The sequence below is a fragment of the Chinchilla lanigera genome, unplaced genomic scaffold (assembly GCF_000276665.1).
Source record: "Chinchilla lanigera isolate Chin_1 unplaced genomic scaffold, ChiLan1.0 scaffold00102, whole genome shotgun sequence".
NCBI classification, from domain to species: domain Eukaryota; kingdom Metazoa; phylum Chordata; class Mammalia; order Rodentia; family Chinchillidae; genus Chinchilla; species Chinchilla lanigera.
The window spans coordinates 2,020,869-2,046,980 of NW_004955503.1; the positions used below are offsets into that span (position 1 = coordinate 2,020,869).

The 26,112-nt window shown below is 38.8% G+C and overlaps 1 pseudogene; it reads right to left on the reverse strand.

The window, feature by feature from the left end:
- Positions 1–7,995: 7,995 nt before the first annotated feature.
- The window catches only part of LOC102008438, a 34,167-nt pseudogene continuing 16,050 nt past the window's right edge, over positions 7,996–26,112 (reverse strand).

A 26,112-nucleotide genomic window follows, 5' to 3' on the forward strand; every position in this document is an offset into this window, starting at 1 on the left:
TTCAGGAAGCTGAGCAGGGAGGATCAAGAGCTCAAGGCCAGCTTGGACTACATAGTGAACTCAAGGCCAACCTGAACTGCACAGAAAGACTTTGTCTCAAGAAATAAACAAAATAATAATTATTTAAAAATTTTAAACATTATCTATTTTTATCACACATTATACATTTGAGAGACTTACAAATTATTAATGAATGTTACAGACCTCTTTAATTTTATTTGTATTAAATTTACATTTATTCTGCTTAAAATATTTAAGACTTGCATTTGATAATTCCTATGTCATTTATTTGGTACTTGGGATCGAGTCTAGATCCTTACACTTTCCAGGAAGGTGCTTGTGCCACTGAGCTATATCCCTGGTCCCACCTCCTAAGTCATTTTTGTATAAGAAATATCATTTTTGAGGAAACTATGCAAATATAGACATATAAACCAAACATATTTAAAATAACTATCTCAATAGAGTTAATAATTCTGTTAAATCAGAGTGTTTCTATTTTTTCTGTAAGCTATAACATTCACCAGTATCATTGATGTATATCTCAACACACTCATTTAATAAATATTTTATATTTGTAAATTCAAAGTTAACTATAAGGTACACATTCCAAGACAGCAAGCCAAAGAGACTGTTTTTTTAATTGACATTGAAACAAATGATTAGCATGTTGTAGTGCTAGTCTAACTCTTTTATATTCATTAATTATTCAAGATTAATTCTGTGAAAATCTAGCAAATGCTTATGATGATTTGTTCTTAAGATATACAACTGTTCTAGAAGATAAAAAGTGTTCATAAATTTATCTTGTATTGAAATATACTATAAGGATCTTGACTGCTATAAATGTCTCTTACTTTTTAATATAATTACTAAACATTGGTAGATAATGTACATTAATATTTGTCCATTACAATTTTCTGAACTATTAAGATTTATTAACCTTGTGTGAGGTTATATACAAATAATTCAAATTATTTTCTTTGTGGAAGTACTTTATTTATATACATTGCTTGTTTCACATGCAGTAACTTATCTTATTCTCAGTGATCATGTGAGATAGATAAAAAAGTCAGCAAGCCCATTGTAATAAAAGACATGTACTTTCTTAGAAGTCCAGCAAATTAAGTGCCAACTATATACCAGCTATAGTACTAACGCTGAGGATATAATGATTCAGCTAGATAAACAGGAAACATATAACCTAGGAAGGAAGCCAATTAAACAAATATCATGAATGAACTCTGGCAAGGCAGTCATCGTGGTGCACACTGGTAATCTCAGTGCTTTTGAGGCTGAAGCTATGAGTTTAAGGACTGTCTATGCTAAATAGTGAGTTCAAGGTCCACCTGAACTACACAGTGAGACCATGTATAAAAAATCAGATAAAAAACACACAAAAATGAATTTCCATGAATACTATGATTGGAAAATCAGGGATGCTTTAGGACTTCTTAAAAGGGCAACTAACTTAGTCTTGAATGATGCAGAGAAGTGTCCAGTGAAAAATATTTGGGGTCTGGGGATATAGCTCAGTGGCACAAATGCCTGCTTGGCAAGTGCAAGGTCCTGAGTTCGATTCCCAGTACCAAAAATAAAAGAAAAAGATTTGGGAAGAGCAAAGTGAGGAAGTTCCTTACAAGACATGCTCAATGTTATATAATTTATTGTGAAGACTACAGGAGTAGTGGGGTAGGCATTGAGAGAAAATATTGGAAACATAAGTCTGGGAAAGATAGAAAAAGAAAAAATGACATTGATATTTGTTAACCACTTAATGTGGGTCAGGAACTGTGGTGAATGTATTTCTGTCATCTACATTTTTTTCAGTTCTCAAATCAGCCTAAGAGACATTGACATTGGTATTATATATGGTAATCATTATTACTAGTAGTAATAGCAAGAGCAATAACAATGGTACTACTTGATTTAAATATAAAAATAATAACTGATAAGCTGCATTATAAAAGATCACTAAACAGCAAACATGGTACTATCTCATTATTTATGAAAAAATAGAAAAACATCAAACAGAATCTGTGATGTGTACATGGAGTGTTGACAGCTAATAGCCATTGTTTCTGGATAGAAGAGATTATGAGCACACATATGGATGAATATAATGAACATATATTGCTTTGTAATAATAAAATATAATATACCATGAAATAAAAATAGTTCTTGGGCATTTATCTTGGGCCAACTTTTCTCTTCTACAGAAAGCAAAAGGAAAAACAACAGGGCAAACATGAATTAGAAATAAAATCTAGGGGCTGGGGATTTAGCTCAGCAGCACAGTGCCTGCCTGGCAAGCGCAAGGTTGTGAGTTTGATTCCTGGTACTGGGAAAAAAAAACGAGAAAAAAAAAAGAAAGAAAGAAAATCTCAATGTAGAGAAAATGTTCTGCAATTAATGGAACATAAAGCTTAAAGGTGCATACAGGGTGGTAAAAGAACCCAATATTGAACCCAAATTGATAATTCTTGAAACAATAATGGTGATCATTACAGAATGAATGTGTCCCCAACCAAAAATAAAGAAAGAAGAAATTCCTGTGTTGAAACTCTAATTCCCAGTGTAACTGTATCTGAAGATAGGGCTTTTCAGAACATAATCAGGGTTGAAGGAGAGAATCCTAATGTTATAGTACTAGTGTCCTTATAAGAAGCAGAAGAGATACAAGAAGTATATGTGCATAGAACAAAGGCCATGAGAAGACATACCAAGAAAATGTCTATCTGCAAGTCAAGGAGAGACCTAAGAAGGAAATAAACTTGATACCTTGATCTTGGATGTCTAACCTCCAGAACTTTGAGAAAATACATTTCTGTAGTTTAGGTCACCCAGCTTGTGGTATTTTGTTATTGGTGGGCTGATCAGACTAATATAAATGAATAAAATTGTATTAGTTATGTTCAACCAAATCATCAACTCAAACAACTTGCTGACAGGCAAAGGAAAATATTAAACATTTAATTTTACTGGATGTTTTGCTTTTTTTTTTTTTAGTTTTGCATTTCTAAGGGAATAAGATACTCTGTGCTGAACTACAGCACAGTATAGCCCCACAGGAGCAGATGTGAGAGCAAAGAGAAGAGTGATGGTTAATTTTGTGTAATGACTGAACTGGGCTTAGGGGTGCATGTACATTTGATTGAACATTGCTACAGGTTTGTCTGTGAGTTGTTTATGGATGAGATTAACATTAACATCTTTTTCTGACTTTCTTCTATGTGGTATATTTTTCTTCTGACTTTGAACTCAAACTCAGATGAAATTTACATGTATATCATCTCAAATCAGTTGTTTCTGGTCTCTCCTATAACCAAGAGGCACAATACCTACTGGGCCTCTTTGGATCTTAGAGGGAATGTATTCATTTTGTGTGAGTATTACTCTGGCCCATTTACTGAGTGACCCATAAAGCTACTGATCATGACGGGGGTCAAGAATAACATAATGCTTTGCAATAGACCCAGAGTGCTGTGCTAGCTGCTTTGCCACTTAGTCCATATGATTCAGCAGATTCGAGGTACATAAGGTGTGAAAGTTAGATAGGGATGCTGTTTAGAGACACTGGAAAGACCTATACATGAATTTTAGCACAACTCCATAGGATTTTGGAGCAAAGCCCTGCCGTTCTCTGCAGATACCTACTCTCTTCTTGAGAAACAGCTCTTGGTCTGCTACTGAGCCTGAGTAGAGACTGAAAGCTTAATCATGAGCCACTAATTAATAGTAGATCTGAGCTTCCTTCATGAATGTGATGTTATTTGACTCATCAAGCCATAAGTTTTGTAAGGAACAGCACACTCCATCATCCAAATGACTTGGTCAGGCTGGAGCAAGCCCTGAAGGCACAATTAAGTCACATAAAGAAGTAGCTCAAATGCCCATGGTCCTCACTTTCCCATCTTCTCTCTTAGCCTACATTACGGCCTCATGAAAGTTCCCCGTCATTAGTTGAGAGAAGACTCAGGCCTGATCTACAGATACTTTTGCACATTATGCATACACCACTTGAAAATGGACAGCTGTAGCACTTTGGCATTTTTCTGGAATATTCTTAAAGAACAATGGTGAAAACAAGTCTTCCCAGTAGGAAAACCTTTTAACAGTGCACATGCTTGCTCGCTTCTCTTGAAAGGAGAAATGATCAGATATACTGATATACTCATTTATGAACTGTGACCAGTGGTTTGTTTGGATGATCAAGATTGGAAGAAAGATGGTTGGAAGATTGACAGGAAATTTTGGGAAAAGATATGTGGCTAGAGCTTTTTAAATGAGTCAAAAATGTAAAAATATTTATATACTATGTGAATTCTCACCAAAATGTGAACTCAGGATAGGAGGATTCAAATAATGCAGTTGATAGGACAATGACCTCTTCTGTGGGTATTAGACAGCTTCTTTCCCCAGCTACTTTGTCATCATCCAATGGGCTCATGAAACAAAGTAGCCATAGTGGTAGAAATGGAGGTTACACTAAAACTCAGAAATACAGACTTCTACTCAGCAAGGCTAGCCAGGCTATGAACACAACTGAGATTCAGAAGTGCCAGTCACAAAGACCAGCACTGAATTATTGATATGGTACCACTGGTAAGGATGATGAGTGAGTTATGTCATGGTAAATTAGTTACATTAGGCTGTTTTCATCATGAAAATGTCAATATTTGTTCTTTATAGAATAGACACTTACTCTAGAAAAAACATTGCCTTAACTTCACACAGTTCTTCTGCCCAAACTAACATTTGTGGACTTAAGAGACTGCCTTATCCACTGTATTATATATTACTTCTGACCAAGGAACTCACTTGACAGTAAAACAGATGGACCCATGTTCATGGAATTCACTGTTATTGGCATGTTCCCCATTATTCTGAAACAATTAGTTTGATAAAATAATGCAGGGGTCCTTTAAGGTCTCAATGACAGCAAGGCTGGGACAAAGTTCTCCAGAAAGCTTTATGAGCTGTGAAGCAGCATCTAGTATATGATAGTGATTTTCCTAGAGTGATGATTCATGTTTCTAGAATCACAGGTGGGAATGGGAGTGGCATCACTCACTATTATCCCTACTTACCCTCCAAAGCTATTAATTCTATACAAATAGAACATATGTTTCCACAAGTGATGAAGAATCATGAACCAAAAGAGGAAGTTATGAGAGTTTTAACAGAAATGATAATAAGAAAAAGTTTATGATAAATGTCTATTGCTAAGAAATTCCAAGCAGAAAATCTAACTTGTGGTCCTTGCCCTGCTCTTGTACGCATAACAGAGCATGGGAAGATACTTGTTTCAAGGGAAATGAGTTCAAAAGAGTTCAAAATAAAACTGGTTTTCTTGCAGTTGTGTTTCCTGAAGTCTGCTTGAAATCTGGGGTCTGGAGGCAGGGAGGAGCTGTGAGAGCTGCTTAACTAATTTTGTATACCCTGGATAAGAGTCTTCTTCCTGGAAGGAAGAGTTCTTATCTCTCTATTCTCATCCCAACATTTTACCCTCTGTTTTCGTGCTTTACTTTTCATTTCTAGGCTTAACCAGCTGCTTAATTAACCGGCTGCTTGATTAAATGGTTGCTTGATTAAATAGCTGCCTGAATTAGCTCTTTTATTCGACCCTATCATTAGGCTGTTCTAACTGCCTACTCATAATAACTAAACTAAGCTACTACACCACTAGCAAAATTTTTACTTTTTTTATTCATTGCTTCACACTTTTCTGGCCTAGAGGTCTTAATGTCAGAGGGAAAATGCCTCCACCAGGAGGTTCAACAATTCCATTGAACTGAAAGTTCAAGAGTACTTTGCATGCTGACTTGAATTTACTATCTCCTCTTTGCGGGACTTTTCACACTCTGTCCAATGAAAAAGTTATTAAAATTTATTAAAATAAAGTTCTTAAAATAGATACAAGTGAACAACAAATATGTTTGCATTTTACTAGACAGAAAAATTCAAAGAATAATGACATATGAGTTTGCCCATCCAGTTTTCAAAGGTGAACTGAAACACAAGGTTATAGTACAGAAGGAAAATAGAAAAGAACATTTAATCTATTTTGAATGGAAATGACTTTGAGATGTAGGAGCATACCGACTGACTGAATGTGCAATTAAGTAAAAGTATTCAAAATATTTTCTGTGGCATCTTGGGGCAAATGTGTAGCAATAAGTAACAGCCAATTTTTCTTCACATTTCAGTTAATAGCTAGCAATGATGTATAGATAATTCAGGTGCGATATTTCAATAACTGTCCCATCCCACTCTCCTTCCTTCATTCCTTCCTTCCTTCCTTCCTTCCTTCCTTCCTTCCTTCTATAACCAGCTATCTCCTATGCTGTGATTTTGGGTAATGAAGAGTAAAGCCTTCAAAACAACATGCAAAAAAGCAGTGGGGAGTGACTAAGTCTTATTTGTGTCTAGTGCTAGGGCTAGGGCACAGGAATTAAGCTTAGAACTTACAAGAGACTGCTAGTGCACCTCTGCCACTTTAGATCTCCCACTTCTCCCGTCTTAACATACCCTGTTTATGTCACCACACTGCAGGGACCCCTTTTCCACAGAGCAAGAATGGAGAAGCTTAGTATATGTTCATCGTGGAGACACAATGCCATGCAAACACAAGAAATGTATTTAATAAAGATTTTCTACAGTTGTACTGAGCCTACTTTACAAGGGATCTTAGTCCATCCATGGCTCAAGCTTAAGATAAATAACCAGGTGAAGATAAGATAGGGAGTGAAAAATCACTTCAGAGAAAAGTATATTGACTTTAGAGTTGTGATTCTCAGCTTTGGAAAAATTTGCCCCTAGCACACATTTGGCAATTTGTGAAGACATTTTTGGTTGTCATAGCTAGAGTGGACCAGGGATGTTGATCAACATCTTAGGATGCACAGCACAACCCTCCAGTACAAAGAATTGTCCAGTCTAAAATGTCAAACTTGTCTCAATTGAGAAGCCTTGTTTTAGCCTCTCCCTGCTCCCATGCTATAAGAAACTTACACTCACAGATGATAGTTTCAACCTAGTTATCTCACAGATGTCCCACTGTTACTGATCAAGAAGCCCATCTTGAAATGTAAGTTCTAGCTTTTCTTCATTGTCTTTCTCTTTAGACTCTGTCTGCCTTCGCTCACCTGGGTAAGCAGGGACATTGACAGAAGGCAGACCAGATTTCTTAAGACTTACAGGGAATGTCAACAGTTAAGATTCACCCCATAACTCTTATTCAATGGGAAACATTACAGTTCTTAACAGGGACAAGAATAAGGACATTAGAAAATATCAGGGTAGGGGTAATAAGTCATTTTTAAGTCATTTAAGTCATTTTAAGTCAATAAGTCATTTAAGTCATTTTAAATTGCTAATTTTGAAAAGGGACTTATGATGAGAAGATAGTAATGCTACAGAAACAAGATTCAAGAAAGATCCTAGTATTGGCAGAGAGATATTCAGGGCCTGTGAGAATAAGTTCCAAAATCTAAAGACAAAGAGGACTAGACAGTGGCCACACTCAGCCGTTTCTTGACATTTGCTTAGTTCACTGCAGTGGAAAGAGAAAGGCAAGGAGGTAGAGGGCTTCTCAGATAGACCTTCACTTTGGCACTCTCAACTACATGCCCCATTTAAGGAGTTCTAGATTAAGATTCTAAAAACAGATGACACCAAGTCTATCACTCAGGAGAAAAGAACCCATCCTAGGTTCTCAGTGAATTTCTAGCTCATTTCCAGTATGTCCATGGCTTCCGTTGAGCCTCTCTGGTTAATCATTGGTCACTTGGTCAGTTCTGCTGCACTGACCCTATCTCTAGGAAGGGTTATAACCAGAGAGACTAGAGAGTCCAGCCCTCCACTGTTAGGTGGATGGGTAAAAAAGGGATACTTGGGTTCTGGCAGGTCCTAGAAGGGATCAGGTGAGGGCCACATTTCTTCTGAGCTGGACAGAATTGGGGCTTCAAGATGGCAAAGCCACTTCCATGGAAGCTAAAAACCCCTAGAATTGCTCCATGGCCTGGCTTGGTTTCCCTTGGAACTCATCTGTTACTGAACTGCACTTGTCACGGCAAGTCCATCTCCAGGCCCCATCTCCGTGTTAGATTAAAACCCACCTCCTCATCAGCCTAACTTCTATTCTAGATTTAAAGCCAGCTAACTTCCTAATTCCATCTGTCACTCTGTTACTGGGTATTGGAGTGCTGGAGCCTCCTTTCAGAGGTGGTTTCTAGGATCTTTCTGTCCTGAGCAAAGAATTCGTCAAGACAAGAACAAAAGGCAATGAGGTTTTACATTTATTAAAAGTATGAAAAGAATCATTCTGTAGAGTGTGATGGGCCAACTAAAAGTAAGAAAAGAGATACACCCTTCAAACAACTGGGCAGTCCATCGAAAGATTTAACAGTGCCCACCTCCTTCACTTGATGCCAGCTGCCTTTTGTTATGGCTCACTTCTCATGCAGATGTCAGCTCTAGGCAGTCCTATCAAAAAACTGCTTGAGTTCTCATGAAAAGAAGATAGCACCTCACATTTGTTACAAGTTCAGGCTTTGGGATATGTTCTGTGCATGTATCCTGGAACTTTATAATTGACAAGTCATGCCCTCTTCCCCAGCCATTTTAGCATTCCTGCCTCAAATCCATTCCCCAGCTCAAACTCTGCCCCATAACCCAGGCTTAAATCTGCTGCCTTGCCTCTGGAAAGTGCCTGAAGTCTTTACTTCAGAATGATGACATGCTTCTGTACTTGTGCTAATAAATCTTTCTATCTCCATTGGTCAACTCCAGGTCTTAAATCTACCTAACATTTGGTCCAAAATGTGAAAGGCCTCTGTGAGGTGACCAATCAGTAAGGCCACCCTTGCTGTGACCATCCTTCCATGTAACACCACTATGTTTTTCAGAAATAGGCAGTCATCTCCTAGGATTTGAATGACTCTCTAGGTCTCTTTCAGGGCAACTTCCCATTTTCTTCTGTCCTTCTGTCTGTCTGAAAATCCTAGCACTAGTATTACTGGGTTTTGGGGTGATTTTTTCTGGGCTCTTTCTGTCCTAAACAAATAATTAGTCAAGACATGCACAAAAAGTAGCAAGGCTTTATATGTATTAAAGTTCAGAAAATAATTATGGTCTGGAGAGCAAGTTTGGGCCAAGAAAAAGTAGGAAAAAATTATGCTCTACAGCACGAGGGTGGAATACCGTGAAAGAACACAATAGATAAGAGCCCAATGGCCACTGTCCTTTTCGTATCTCCCACTCCTCAGGTTGACATCAGTCCTAAGTTATCCTATCAAGAGCCTTCTAGAGTTCTTGTGAAAGTCCATGTGCAGTGCTTTGGAAACTGTTCTGTGCATATGTCCTTGGATTTTGTAATTAACAAGTCACACACATCTACTTCCCCAACCAGCTTTGTCACATCCTAGTATCTTGCTTCACTAGAGTCTTGATCCTAGTCATCAGGGGGAACTGCCTTCTTGGCCTGGCCTCTTAGAAGGTATTGATCTCTTGCTGGTGTCCACTGTTACCTTGAGAATACTCAGAAACAAAGGGAAACCTCTTTCTCTGTTGTTTTCCCTTCCACTCATCAAGAGAGCCCACTCACTTCAAAATGGGAAATTCCAATTTGCCCTCTGATCACCCAAACATTTCCCGCTGTTCTGTCTCCTTTAATACTTTAAAACACTCTCTCTGGGAGGGAGTGAAATCAAGCTGTAACAGTGTGGTAGGTCCAACATATACATTCCAAGCTCTTGTTTACAGCAAGCAAAGTGTTGCAGAGCATACACTTGACAGTGAGGGAAAGGCAGCTATGTTTACTGAAGGTAACAAATGGAGAAATCATGCTGGGATTACAGATAAGGAATATTACACATGATGCAGATAAATCAGGTTTTTGCAGTCAAGGGTGAGAGAAAAAAGAAAGGGCAGAGCAGCCGGGCGTGGTGGTGCACACCTGTAATCCCAGCACTGGGGAGGCTGAGGCAGGAGGATTGTTGTGAGTTCGAGACCAGCCTGGGCTACAAAGTAAGCTCAAGGCCAGCCTGAACTGCATAGTGAGACCCTGTTGCAAAAAAAGACCAAAAAAAAAGGGGGGGCAGAGCATGTTTGATCTGGCATTATGTAGAATACTCCTAGAGTGGTGCTGAGTTCAAGTGGGTGGAGGGGAGTGAACAAGGAGGGAGGACCCTAGGGTGCCACAGGGCTCAATTGAATGGAGAAGTGTAAATTCCTCAGCTCCCAAAAGTCTATCTGTAATGAAACCAAAAACACAAAAACCTTATTTTCTTCTGTAACATGGTTTAATAGATAATAATTAATAACCTAAGCACAAGACCCTAAACTTCCACATTCCTCAAGACTTACCAGATGTATCAAGAATAATTCCAAGTAGCCCAAGTTTTTTATGTGCAGCCTTTCTTTTACTTTCTTGTCAGGCCTGACCTGAGACTTTCCCAATAAATATGATGCTGTCTGCAAAACAACTGGAATGTGTTCTTTCCTCATCAAATAAGAATTGATGGCCATAAAGAAATTTAGGGTTGGATCTGCACTGTAGTCCACCTGATGCTGGAAGACCCAGCTTCATATGTATACCTGTGCTGATCATCCTTGCAGCTTTGACCTCAAGCATGCTATCCAGATTCCTTGGGATTATGACTCCCCAAACCCCAAGCCCCATAAATACTTAGCTTTCCCTCCAGATAGTCACTGATATCCCACCAATTTCAGCCCGCCTTTATGTAGTCTCTCTCTGTCTGTCTCTCTGTCTCTCCATCTCTCTCTATCTAACTATCTATCTATCTGTCTGTCTATCTCTATCTCTCTCCCTCTGAAGTCAGAAATCTGCCTAAGCTTAGGCCTTGATAATCATTATGGCAGTCTTAAATTTGAACTCAGGTAATCATCAGGGTGGTCCTGACTTAAACCCAGGTAATCATTAGGATGGAGTGGTATTTACAGTTGAATGAAGGGAAGACAGTGACTCAGCTCCTTTGTTTCTAAGTGTACTAGAAATATTATAAGAGATACCTATTATGATTCACCTAAAATAGTACTATTATCATATATGGCTGAGTTAGACAGGAGGTAATAGATAGTAAGAGAGGGATAGGCCCTCTAGCAAATCAGTTCAGAAGGTGAGAATATAACACAAAATGGCACCCTCAGTCAGTCTATATCAGTTTCTTAGTTGCCCAGATAATAGTTCCTTTTCCAGTTCCCACTGCTCTCATCTGTTAGAAACAGTTCATCACTGTGATGCATAGCTGGTCATTAGGATGCACACTGTATAAACCAATCCTCAAAACTGACAAGCCATTCTGCCTTTATACTTCTTGCTTGCTCATCCCATGTAAGTCCCAGACAATAAGGGATCAAGCCTGATATTTTGAGAGTGATCCCAATCAGTACCCATAGATATAAAATAAATCTGCCTCCAAATTCTGGGTGTCATTTCAGTGTTCCTGTTTGCCATTGCATCTTGTGTGTTGGCCAGGAAGACCAACCATGCTGACCTCTTTGGTCACCAGTGGTAGCCCTCACAGACAGAACAAATACCTCTCCAGGTCCTTACAAGAAGGCATATCCTTGAAATTTTTCTAGTCCCCTTGGAGGTCTGGAGGAAGATTCATGGCTTGAGTGGCTTGATAAGACCCCAAAGGGAGGAGGACACAACGTGTCTATCTGTCTGTCTGTCTGCCTACATTCCTGCATGATTCTGGGGGCACCCCAGTTAGTCTATCTGTCAGTCTTGCTCAGCTTGAGCAGAAGGGACAGTCTGATCAACTCTCATTAGTCAAGACCACCCTCAAAGGAAGGAGGTTGGAATGTTTGACCTCTGAGTGACTGCTGAATGAATGTGTAAGTGGAACAGACAAGTGTAAGCAATAGGCTGCTCCATCTGTGAACCAAGACTGGGAAGCACTGGTCATGGCAGCTGATTGGGCCCTCACCTGCGGTTCCATGGCAAAGGACATATGGCATAATGGAGACCTCACATCGTTCTTAACCAAGTCACACCTAAGTCCCCACAAGAGGCATGCAGGCAGCCGTCTAAATGGTCTCTATCTGAGGGGCACCCACTCTTTGTCTGTTACACCATTATTTAAGGGTCCGCAACATACACCAGAAGGAGATAGAATGGGTACAAGCTGGAGTAAACCCATGGTCCTTGATTGTGTGTTAAAGAAAAACTTCAAATGAGGATTTTCTGAGATTACGGAGTTCAAAATGAAACCAAGAAAAAGAAAAAAGAGGCCCAATTTCTCCTGAAAATCCCACATTGGCACCCACATCAGCAACTGCAGTTGCTGCAAACAGTTTCACCACCCCTCCCAACTCATCTACTTCCACCAAATTGAACTGGTTCCAGCTACCTATTGCCTGCATTTGGCCAGAGACACCTCCCAACCTTCTGTTTCACAGCTATGCCTATCCTGGTCAGATGGGGTCATCGAATGCCCACCCAAGATGACTGTCAGCAATTCCTTCTGAGTCTATTAACACGGAAATGTCCACATTTTGACTGAGGAAAAATTGTACTGTCAGCCCTGAGGAATGAGTTGTTACGGCCTTTCCAAATGTTACCTCCCCTAGAAACAACCAGCCAGCATTTCTCAAAAGACATCAAAAGGGGGGCAAAAAGCCCATCAATGACTGGTACCTAAAAGCCTAATGAAAAACAGCTGATGTCTATATTTTTAAAAACCCACTCTGATAGACTACCATACCTTCTGGCTATGAGTTACAAGGACTAATGACACATACATACATACATACATACATACATAAATAACTCTCAAAAGCTTCAACCTGGATCAGATGACAATACTTCCATCAATCTGATGGGATCAGACTAAGCCAGACCAGGCTCCTTTCTTCAGCTGGGCTATAGGGAGCCCAAAGTATCATCACCAGGGGAACTGGCACTCTTGCCTCTAGCCACTTCTGCCAGGCACAAACTTGCAGGTTAAGAGGACATCTCACAGAACCTGAATTCCTGCATTAGCCAGTTCCCGTACTGCTTCCGGGAAGAGACCTCCTCTTCATGTTAGAAGTGACTATCTCTTTTGCACCAAATCAGACAGCCCCACTCTCATTTAACCATCCATCTTCAACTTTGACTGTTCCCTGAATGGAAGAACATCCTGTATCAACCTAAGACAGACAACTACAATCCTGAAGTTCTGAAAACTCTCCTCTCAGAAGTATGAACTAAGAACTCACCTCCAGGTCTGGCCCTCAACCAAGAGGGCCAACCCTCCCTCATTGCTGTCAGATGTCACAGAAAGCACAAACAGGCATGCAGTCATACATTAATAGGCATACAGCCTGATAGACTGTTAATCACCTTGAGCAAAGTATATGTGCCATCAACAACACAGCCATCACCTTGCAGTCCACAATTCCAAACTCATACAATTTTTTTGCACTGTTTTAGATTTAAAAGTTGCCTTTCCCTGCTTGTGAGTTGCTCCCATAAGCCCCTTCAACTGGGAAGATTCCATGATTAAAAGCCAGCTCACTTGGACTCAACTGCCACAAGGAATTAAGAACACTCCCACTATTTGGGGGAGGTTCTAACAGCAGAGTTGGCAAAGCCACCAGCACCTTTTCTCTGAGGTTTCTCTGTCCCTTCCAGCTCCATCACAGTCCCCTTAGCAAACAGTTTAGACTGTCAAACTGCTAAAATATAACTCTCCTGCCTGTAAAGCCAGTTCAAGATCTCTGAGCTTCCAATGCTGCCACAATTGTCCTCTATATACATTGACTCAGTCTTCTGCCATCCATAGCCTGCCTGGACCTAAAATAATGCTTCTTCTACCTTTAATTTGCTCCTGTTAGCCAGCCTTTCTTTGCAAATGACCTGGACTCAACCTCCCAGAGGTTCAAAAATGTGTTCCCTCTTTTAAAAGCACTTCTGATTAATGACACTTCCATGCTGCCTGCTGGAAAGGCACAAAAACTCTTCTGTAGCATCTGGCAGAAACTGATTACAAGAAAAAAATCCACAAATTTCGTTGAGCTTCTGACTACTATAAAATCTGGATCCTTGAATTCACAAGAAAAAAGATGCTTACTCAGATTGTTAGCCCCTGGGAGTACCCAGTGGCCTACTTGTGCAAATACTTAGATATGGTCACTAAGGGCTGCCTCCCACCTTTGCTTCTGTACTCTAACAGCCACCATCCTGAACAAGAGAGCTGACAAGCCTGCCTTACCCTGAGACCTAACTGTCCAGGTGCCACATGCTGTACTAGGATGAACTGCTCTAAAAATGAATCCCCTGACAGATGCTGAATATACCCTGGTTACAGATGGAAGTAGCACTTTTATAAATAAAGTCTGTGAGGCTAGATATGCTGTGGTTACGTTGGACAAAACTATTTTTACCAAAACTCTCCTGCAGGGATAATCTACACAGCAAGCTGCTTCCTGCTGCTGTTTGTAAACCTGCCATCAATGACACAAAATAATTCAGTCCAGAGGCCTAAGCCCCTTCCAGGGATCCAATTGACTGTAACATCAAACCTACCCCCACCATATGTTCTGCAAGCTCAAGCCACTGTGCTGGCACCCATACCCCTGCAGCCAGTTCATGGTTCAGCATTTCTGTCATGAGCCCTAATTTCCCACTGCCTACTTGTACTGAGAAGACAATAAAAGTTTGTAGGGCTCTACTGTAAAAAAAATCATCCCTAGCTATGGCCTACCCTTGATCATTGGCAATGATAATGGGCCTGCATATGTAGCAAAGGTAACTAAAAAACTATATTAAATAAAAACTGTGTACAACATACAGGCCATAAAGCTCTAGAAAAGTTAAAAAACAGATTGTAGTTAACAAACATATAACTCAGATACATATTAACTACCTCTACAAGCTTCAAAAATCAACCCTTAGATCTGCTGAAAAATTTACCTGGACAGCTCCTCTGAGGCTCACTCTGAAGAGACAATGCACTCAAAGCCCTACTCTGGTCACTCTAGATGCTGACCAGTCAATGCATGGCTGAAACCTGGGGACACTGCTCATAGGATTGCTCCATACCTATTCCCCTTGATTTTTATGTTTTTTGAGGCTGCCCACCAAGTCCCCCTGATAGCTGTGGTTTTTGTTAATTGACTTGGATTCTGCTTACATCAGTCCTTGCTTCCCCACCCTCTGCTAGCTTTGTTTTTTGCCTTAAACTCTATGGAAAGTTGCCCCAAGGGAATAGAACAATCAGTCAAACACTTCACCAAGATTTGATGAGCATCCAAATTGGACACATTGGACACTCTCCTAGATCAGATTAATTCCCTCACTGCCTTGCCAGAAAAATGTTACAGAACAGACAGGCCTAAATTATCTCTTCCTAAAAACAACTTAGGGAAAAACTCTGTAATAAGATAATCTTAGGGAGCATGACTAGGGAACCATCCTAGGTTCACAGACTGCTTCTAGTTTGGCCTTGTCTCAAAAGATCACATGTAATATGCCCAGCAAAGATTTTCCAAGAAAACTAAAAAGGGGGGAAATGTAACAGAAAATGGCTCCCTATAGGAAGCTGCTGAAGCTGGAAATACTTCAGTCCTGAGAAAAACATCCTGTCTGAGACAATTCCAGTCATTAGTCACTAGATAACCCTATGTCTTGTGATACTAACCTTGTCAAAAGTATAGATAAACACTCCTACTGTTGTTGTTCAGTTTTTCTCCTCCCATCAAGAGAGGACTCCACCTAACCTCAGCTTTCATCTCTTGTCTTATTTTCTTCAATCCCTCATCATTTTTTGCAGGACCACAGAAAGTTGCAGAGGTTGTGACAGCCCCTCAACCAGTATACTTCAGTTTCTTAGTTGCCCATAGTTCCTGTTCCAGTTGCTTCTGTCTCTTAGAAACAGCTCATCACTGTGATGCTTAGCTGGTGACTATGATGCACAATGTATAAACCATTAACCAATTTACAAGCCATTCTGCCTCTGTACTTCCTGCTTGCTTATCCCATATAAGCTTTAGACCATCAGGGTCTGATATTTTTGGAGTGAAACCAGTCATTACCCTTCAACATAAAATAGGTCTGCCTCCAAATCCTGGATGTCATTTCAGTGTTTCTATTTGCTGTTGCAAGAACACATCAAACCTCTGGCTGGAGTCATATTTGAACAAGGCAAGACCTTGAGATTAAAATCACAATGGTCAGATTTACATATTTCCCTAAGGGATAAATAGAAGTTTGGGGTTATACTGTAATTGTTACCACCATTTTGGGATTTCCCATAGAGGTAGACCACTATCACACTAGAGGTGGACCATCCTCTCTCACCCACTATGACTAAGACTAAGACTAAAACTAAGACTATAGATTATGGAAGTCCACAGATTTCCACTTCCCAGAGAAGAGTGAAACTATAGATTATTGGCTTAGTTGCTTTTCTCATTGCTAAGACAAAAAACCCAACACCCCAAATTAAAAGAGGAAAGCTTTATTTAGCATACAGTTTGTAGCAGTTTCAGTCCATAATCAGTTGGCTCCAAAGCAGAGTGGTACATGGCAGAGGGGCGAACTGACAGCATCAGAAAATAGCCAAAGCAACAAGCAAGTGAAACAAGCCTCTTTCTGCCCCTTTTAGCTCATCCAGGTTCCTGCAATTAAGACAGTGCCAATCAAATCAGTGGACTGATCCAACAATCATCAACCTTTAATTTCAGCACCCTTAATCTCAGCATAGAACCATGAATCAATTACAAACTCTAGATTCAGCTCCCTCTAAAAAACCCATCTAAAAATACACTAGGCTTTGGAGGAACATTTAAACACAAAACATAACTATTATTGACCAAGGTGAATGATGTCATCCATTTTCCTTTGCTACACGCCCTGTTTCACTAGTGGCTCAATATTAGCTAAGCAGCTATACTTGTAATTTAATTGGCTGATTATAGTTTGATCTATGTTTTATCCACCTCATGGCTTTGTCCTATAAAACATTCTCAGAAAAATGACCTCAGTGGAAACCCACACAGGACCCCTCCTATCTCTCAGAAGCTATTCTTATTTCCCATTCCTAGTCTCCAATCCCCAATTGAGTGTGCCTCATTCCTTTGAGTTCCTGTACTTCTCTCTTGAGTGTTTCCTGTCTCTGTCTTTCTTTGTCTGTCTGTCACTCTCTCTCTCTCAAAGAATCTTTCCCTCCTTTAATCTCTATTGTTTCTTAGAATTCATTCTTTGATTTCAGGGAACACAAACTCCATACATCAGGTTGCAAGTTAAACTTATCCTGCGTCACTATGGTACCACCAGTGATATAATTGTCTTAGGTATCTCATCGGTTTGTCTGCCTGTTGATCTGTTTTCACAATAATAAACCTTGGGCATGAGGAATGGTTATTGGAACTCCTTCTAAAAGTGACTCACCAAGTAAACATTACTGGGTTCTGGGTTGCTCACCTCTCCTTCTGGAGTTAGATTCCAGGTTCTTAACATCTTAAGTAAACAAGTGAATGAAATGAGAGAAGTGCTGTGGCAAAGTTCATTTAAAAATATAAAAGTGAAGAGTGAGAAACTGGCTCGGCAGAGCAGGCTTGGGCCAAGTAAAATAGATGAAAGTACAACGTGGAGGAATCAGGGTGGGCTATCATGAGGAAAGCCATGATAGCAAGATCTTCTTAGTACCTGTGTCCTTTTACACTGCCTGAATCTCAAGAAAACCTTCAAGAACTTCTATATACAGGTCCTGAGAAGAGGTGCTAGGATCATACACCTCAGGCTTACATCAGGTATAGGCCATCCTATTGGATATCTGCTCACATTCTCAAGAAAAGTCCACATGCAGGGCCTTGGGAACTGTTCTGCACATATGTTCCAGGTAACTAACATATCACATCTGTATCCCTAGACAGCTTTACCACACTCTAATATCCCGTGTCAGAACTGTCAGACAAGACTTCCTCTATGGCTGAAAAAGCAGATTTCAGTACCAATTTACTTCAATTTTCTCCATGATGGGTGATTTCTCCGGATTTTTCCACGGTCTCCAATCCCTGTGAGTAGAGGGAAACATTATTTGTTAGTAAACAATGCTACTTAATAAAAAGACCTCTATAAGATCACAGTGGCCATAGGGTATGCTCCCAGCAACAAATGCTGAAATAGAAGTCCATGATAAGTAAATACAGGAAAAATACCTGAAATAAAACAAAATATCAATGTCAGGGAAAAGCACCTCCAAAAATATGAAGATGAAAATAGGGGGTCTAAACCATCAGTCTGAGTTCAGTCTGGAATCTATACCCAAGATTATATAGAAAATATATCAAATTATCAGAACAAATATCAGGTAAAACAGTGGCTCTTTGCTTACATGCAGCCTACACTGGATCCTGGCAAATAATGAGCTAGGGTTGACACCTGTCTCAAGATGCCAAAGGAAAAACAGCTTTTTTTTGGTAAAAAAATGATAATGAAGGCCCATTAAAAATGGTAATGAAGGCCCATTAAAAAGCTTCATTGATTGGTAAATTTACTTTAAATTCTGTGGTTTAAATTAATGTTTTTGTCTGATAAACGTGCTTAAGACATTTCTTCTGAACATCTTTGAGATGATTCTTGAACTACAATTACAGAGCTAAATTGTACTTTTATTCATTTCTGCATGTACTAATTCATCAATGTTATATAAAATCTTAAACTGTTGTCAGTCCTAGCTGAAAGGTAATATCACTTACTCCTCTTTCTATTTTCTGCTGATACTAAGATAAGTTACTATTCAAGATTACTTACAAGTAGTTCCCGGTACCGGAGAAAAACCAAAAAAAAAAAAAAAAAAAAGATTGCTTACAAGTATGTTATTCAGCTAGTTCTAATGAAAATATAACATCTTTGAGCTATCTCTGAGATAAAAATGTAACAGGAAGATTTTAAAATTCAAGCATCAGCTAGGTTTTACAGAAACAAACCAGTAAGTGGGATAGAGAAGGAAATATAAAGAAAGTTGTAAATATAAAGTTATATTTTTGGTATGATAAATTTTAAGTGATATAGTTTTGCCCCACCACAATCTAAAAAGGAATGATAGTGACAAAACTAGGAGGTCCAAGTATATTGAAAAGTTTATAGAGGATGGGATTTATAAAAGGAACTAAGTTTGGTTATTCTGTTTTTACTCCTGTTGGTTTAACTACACCTAAGATCTGTTCCTTTACATGTCTTTGTTGCTCAAATGTGGATAAAAGAGTCTATGATCCTAACTCTAAATTATCAATTCTTTTCCCTCCAACATAAGACCAAATAAGACCAACAACTGAAACTGTATCCTGGTAATAAGGGCGAATAATAAATGATAATTAATCAGCAATGTCTTCAGGACAGCAAGAGATGTTAATTGGTGCATCACATAGATTTTGGGTTAAAGGAACATCATGGAGGTGTTTAATACCCACATTAATTTTTTAAGAAATATTTCTATTGATGAATTTTTAATTTTATTTTTAGGAATTTTATTATATTAAACAATGTGTACTTCACAGGAAAAAATAAAAAAGTATTGAATTTTTTGTATTTACTGTTTATAAATAAGCATCCACATTTCAACATCAATTTTTTTCTTTAGAAAAAATAAAAACAGGAATAACTTCCCATATGAGTTACACTGAAAATACCAATACAATTCTACAACAAAAATGATCTTTACTTCAATTGTTATAACCATGGAAGTCTTCACACATGAAAGCAGCATGTTCCATACACATATTTCATGTACACTGATAGCACATGTGTTTTCTTTCCTGTATTTTTGTAGGATACACATGACATCTCGCTGGTCTTATTGTTTTGTCAAAAGGTTCTTATTATATTATACAATGTGTAGTTAATGGAAACATAAAATGCCAATAAAATAAAGTATCAAATTTGTAATATGTAGTGCATGTTTAGAATAAATATCAATATTTTTAACATTAAGTATTTGTCTACAAAATCTAAGCATGACAGCAGCAATAAATTCCTATATGAACAATGACAATACCAATAGACCTCTACAACAAAAATAATCTTCACTTCAGCTGTCGCATCCAAGGCAGACATCACACTTTACAACTCCATGTTCCATACACAAGTCTGATTTACACTGACAGCACATGTACTTAGCATTCTTTTCCTATATAGCAGGCTATTCTTGTCACCTCTCTTGTCTTCCTTTTGACAGAAGCTTCTTACTATATTGTACAATGTGCACTTAGCAGAAAAATAAGATATCAATAAAATAAAGCATCAAATATGTAATGAGTGCTTAGAATAGACATCAATATTTTCATTTCTGCTGTTTACTTGCTTACAAAACCTAAGAGATAACATCAGAAATAGATACCTATGTATACTACAATGAAAACACAAAAAAAAGTCTCCCACAGAAATAATCTTTTGTTCAATTGTCACACTCAAGGCAGTATTCAAATATGACTTGTGAATGTTCCATATACAAGTATTGCTTACATTGATAGCATGTATGTTTTGTTTTTCTTTGCTTTTGTTTAGGACACAGTTGTACCTTTTTGATTTTCCAATTCTTACAGTGTCTTTGTGATGTTGCACCTGCCTGTTCACCTATCAGCTCACCAGTCTTCTCAAGAATTTTTATATAGTTCCTTGGGCAAAAACATTTTGTTCTTCCTCTGTTGCAAGTGATCTTTTATCAGTTACAATCCCAATCCTCTAAGAAAACTTTTCCGTGATATCTTTCACTTGCTATTTTCTTTGTGAACTATGGAACTACTTATACCACACATGATTAAGATCAAGTAAAACACAATAATTGGCCAATGCTTTGTATTTCTAGTGACATCAAGTTGCTGTATAATTCATCAGTAACATCTACTCTGCTTCTGGTTTTGTTGTAAAAAGTTAGGATCTCTGGCTTCATTTTTGTCCAGTTTTCTCTGTCAATCTTGCCACTATGGTGCAAAGTTGACATCAGCAGTACCACTTTGTTTTTCTTTGCCATATACAAGGCTAATGTTGTGTCTCTTTGAAATGCACAGATTGTACTATACAATTCTCTATTTTGAATTTGCAGCATTTCATTGGGAATTGCTGTGTTGTTCTTGAATATAGTTACTTCACTGGTCAACTTGTGCTCTGTTAGCAAATACAACATCAATAGGTAACTGGTAAACCAATTGCCGAATGCCATATTCTGAATAATTTGTGAGATAGGAGCAACAAGTCTGTTTACAACATCATTAGGTTTATTACTGCACAAATAAATAATTTTATGGCCATTTCTCCCCTTGAAGCCTCAACCATAGTTTGTCCTGAAAAAAGGAAATCAGCCACTGGTGAACTTCAAGTTTACTTTGCAAAGAACAGCAGACTGTTCTTAGACTAATCCTTTGACAGGGAACACTGGCATTGCTCTGAGGTCAGCCAAAATCAGTACAGACAAGGCTGAAGCGCACACTGAGCTCAGAGTGGAGTCAATCCCGCTGCTTCAGGACTGAGGTCTTAGTGCTGGGGACCTGTGTGGGGAAAAAATCTTCCTAAGACTGCAGGCTACTTCAACACTTTGGCTTGTCTGAGCTACACTGAGCAGAGAGGATTGTTTTGGGCTGCAAATAAAATAAAATTAATGTATAGAAGCAATAAAACAATTTTAAAATTGTTATTATGATATTTAAAGACCTGGTGGCTGAATTCTAGAATAAATTTCTATTTTTTTTACTAGGCTAAATTTCTAAATTGAAAGTATAATATATCCTCACATCTACCAGAGCATATATTTTTATAACATGTTTTGCAGGCTTATTTGGAAAATGCCACAGCAACCACTAAATGTGGTAAGCTGTTCATCAACCACCATGTTCAGATGGTGTGTAAACTCCTTTATAGTTTGAATCAGAGCTTACAAACAATGAGCAAATAGCAGCCAAAGTATCAGTTTATTTTTTCTTGCCATGTGGTTTTGTCACCAAAACGAAGGCAATTTTGAGGGAAAACAAACCTCAGTGTCATTGTTATTCTACAAACCTCAAGCCCATATCCATCATCTCTCCATAAGTCTTTTACATTCTTGTGATTACTATGAGAAAGTCCTGTTAAGTTCAGCAGACCTGTGAATGCTTTCAGTTCAGATTGTGAGGTATCATAATAAATACATGTTTGAGTATAACTATCAGTGCATGCAGAATGTTTTACTTGTATTTCATCATTTGTATATTTCACAACATCTTGTAGCATATTGTCTGTTACAAATAATTTCCAACATTGAACCACAGTGCTGGCATTCCACCCAATAGGTTTCACCCCTGCCAAGAACCTAAGTATATTTTTGGGCCTAATTCTAACATTGGATCATTGAGGCATGCATGACCAATTTGTTGCATTTCTACTAGTCAAATATGTGTTCAGCATTGTTGGTTTTTCCCTCATCTGAATCAAGGAAGTCTTCATTCCCTATGTCTGTATTGGTTGATTCTTGATCCATTTTACTGTCACAAGAACTTTGGCTCAAACGGCCAACATCAAAGTAATGATCATCATTATCATCATCATAAGTGCATGAGTTACCTCATGACTCACTTTCAACACCCTCCCAAACTTACAAATCTGGTTTTTCATGTTCCATTGTACTGAACTGGGCTAATTGGATAAGAAAAATCAACAGAATACATTTTTAAAACAAATCCTAAATACACAGAGATTTATCAATAAAGATTTCATGGGCATAACTCGGCTGTCAAAGCTTTGGAACTCCTGTATGCACCTTGCTATTTGTCTGCCAAGAGATGAATGAAAAAACAAAGGGGGCCGGGGATATAGCTCAGTGGCATAAGCACCTGCTTGGCAAGCACAAGGTCCTGAGTCTGATTTCCGGTACCAAAAAAAACCAGAATGATGCACAGATATATTCCTGTTTTCCCCAGTTGCAGCTACTGTGAGCCACACCTGGCTTTCATTATGGAAAGGTACATATTTATATTAAAAAATATGGTATGGGTGTATTTTACCCAATGTGACACCCAGGGATGCGTGCACAAAAAATGTTGCATGGAGTACTATGTAGGTAAAAATCTCAAGTTGACATTTTGCACACATATACACACCTTTGTGGAGAAGGACATTTTATAGTTACCCTTTCAATGTATTACTTCAGACCTGACCAAGCCATATGATTGTTTGGTTCCAGAGGAAGTCTAGCAAAAGCATTGGTGGAAAGGAAATGATTGCAAAACCTGTGTCCCTGTGGAAAGCCACGGGGTCAACAGTAGATGCTTTGCTGAGATATGCCTGAAGGACTGATAACATGATTGCTAACTAAGTCAAGTCTTATTTCTGTGGTAAATGAGTTATATTGTCCTTGCTAAACCTGTTGATATCTTCCCATTTGCCCAGCTGCATCCTTTGTTCTTTCTCAATAAAAGGTTACTAAAAATGGTAATTGGGGCTTCAGTCCAAGAGGCTGCTATCCCCCTAATCCCAGAATTTTTCCTGTCTTGTTTTTCTTTTTTCTCTTGCTTTGCTATTCATCTGCATGTACCTCCTTCTTGGGACCTGTTCACCCTGGACAGAAACAGATTATAGACCAACATATTGGCATGCCAAACAGGTACCTGAGAATGAAAGCAGTCTTCGAGACTACAGAAAAGAAATTAATTCAGTGCTCAGTGGACCAGAGAAGAGTTAACACGAAGGTAAGCCTGGTCTCCGGGATTGTTTCATCAGGGTTACTATGGGAAATTTCTGTCTCTGCAACAGGAATCTGAATCAGAACAGATCACACAGGATGTGAGAAGTGAAAAAGGCAAAGACAGCTCTGATTCTGAATCGGATAATAGTTTACCCGAGAAGACTCTATCACTTCAGGGTTAGGGACCAAATACAGAAGAGGAAGGCACGTATGAATTCTTTGGACCTAACCCTAACTATAAGAAAAAAAAGATAGATTTTTCTCCACCTCCCTCTTTGGTCTCTCAAGCATATCCGGTGCAGCCCTCAGACCCAATATATGATGTCTAACCCTTTTAGGGATGCACCTCAGTTAACTGTTCAAAACCCATTATGCATGACTACAGTCATGAAGACTTGCCCAAGCCAAACAGGAAGGAAATTTGGATGCTTGAAGGCTTTTGCTATGTACCTAGTTACAGTTACTGAACTACCAGCTGATGAGGAAAATCCCCAAGGTTATGTTCCGTATAATCATGCCCCATTATCTTTTAAAACTATTAAATAACTGAAGCAGGCTTGTGTTTCATATGGAGTGAATTCTCCTTATACCTTTGGGTTGATTTCAGGACTAACTCAGTCTAACCACTTAATTCCATGGGATTAGGAAATGATTGGACGTACAGTTCTCAGTCCAGCTGAATTCCTTCAATTTAAGACTTGGTGAAGAGATGAGGTAGAATTAATGGCCTGCCATAATGCCCATACAAATTCACAGTTCCTGTTTCTGTGGACCAACTCATGGGCTCTGGTGATTGGTTTGGTACTGATCAACAGGTAGAATATGATGATAATGCAATTGTCAAAACAAAACTGTGTTGTCTCCAAGCATGGGAAAAGATTGCTTCTCTTGGCCAAACTGTTCCCTCTTTGGTTCAGGTCATTCAAAGTGCTAACGAACATTGTGTAGAATTTATAGCTAGATTAAAAGAAGTACTTCAGAAAAGAGTGTCTCAACCTGGTTTGAGAGAATTATTTTTAAAAATGTTATCTCATGATAGTGCTAATTTGGAATGCAAAAGGTATTAAGGTCATTGAAATCTCAGGATGCTACCTTAGATGAGTATATAAAAGCTTGTCAGGATATAGGATTAGAAATCTTTAAAGCAGGGTTGCCTGCTGCTTTAAATGGAAACAATCCTCACACCCACAAGAATGTTAAATGCTTTGGGTGTCATAAAACAGGGCATGTGATAAAGGAATGTAGATTAGCAAAACAAAGAACGGAGAACCAGATAGAACAAAAGACTAATTCTTCAGAAGATCCTTTGTCTGCTAAAGTCTGTCCTAGGTATCAGAAAGGACAGCACTGGGCTAGACAGTGTCAATCAAAATATCACAAAAATGGCACTCCTCTGATACCATCAGGAAACTTCAGCTCAGGCCCAGCCCGGGGCCTGAAGACAAACAAAACTGAGAGTTATCAGGCATTTCTATTCGGCAATGGCTATGACCATGCCTAAGCAGAGTCAGTGATCTCTTTGCCACCACCAGAGGTAGCAGAGCATTAGATATGCCCTCCCTGGAGAATGTTATGTTATCCCCTGCTTTAGGAATTCAAAAGCTTAGAACTGGGAATTATGGGCCTCTACCTGACGGGCCTGTTGGTTTGCTTGTGAGAAGAAGTAGTTTGACTTCTAAAGGGATTATAATACAAATAGGGGTGATAGACTTTGACTGAAAAGATCAGATTCAGGTTATAATGCAGACATTACAACCATATGAAATTGAAGCAGGAGAGTGTATAGCCCCATTATTGCTTCTTTCATACATAAAAGGCCGTGCTGCTTCCATAGAGCACATAGGGGGTTTTGGAAGCACCAGAAAAAAGATTTTTTGGCAAACTTGCATAGGAGACGAAAGACCTCAGCTACAGCTGAAAATAGATGGAAAAAATTTTATGAGATTGGTAGACACAGAAGCAGATGTGACTATAATTTGCTGGCAACATTGGCCTAAACTTTGGCCTAGCATGAAGGTGCCTACAGTTTTCTCTGATGTTGGAACAATGACAGATGTTCACCAAAGTGTTAAAATTCTTCAGAGTTCTAGTCCAGAAGGGCAAACAGGTACTTTAAAACCATAGGTTGCTGATATAGCAGTGAATCTGTGGAGAAGAGATTTGTTAATGCAGTAGGGAGCATATGTGAGCATTACACATATATCATCTCAGGCAAAGAATATGATGGCTCAAATGCATTATAATCCTTATGAAGTTAAAAATTGTATACAAGCTCCTGTAATTTCCAAAGAGACATAAGATTTAGGATATCCAAATGTAGGACAGCAAGTCTCTCGGTCCTTCTTTTCAATCCTGACCTTCCTTCCAGCCATCATACCTCAGTGAAAGGAGTCACTGGTGAGGAGGTAATATGCTATTTTTGACAACCCTTAGGCTGTAACTA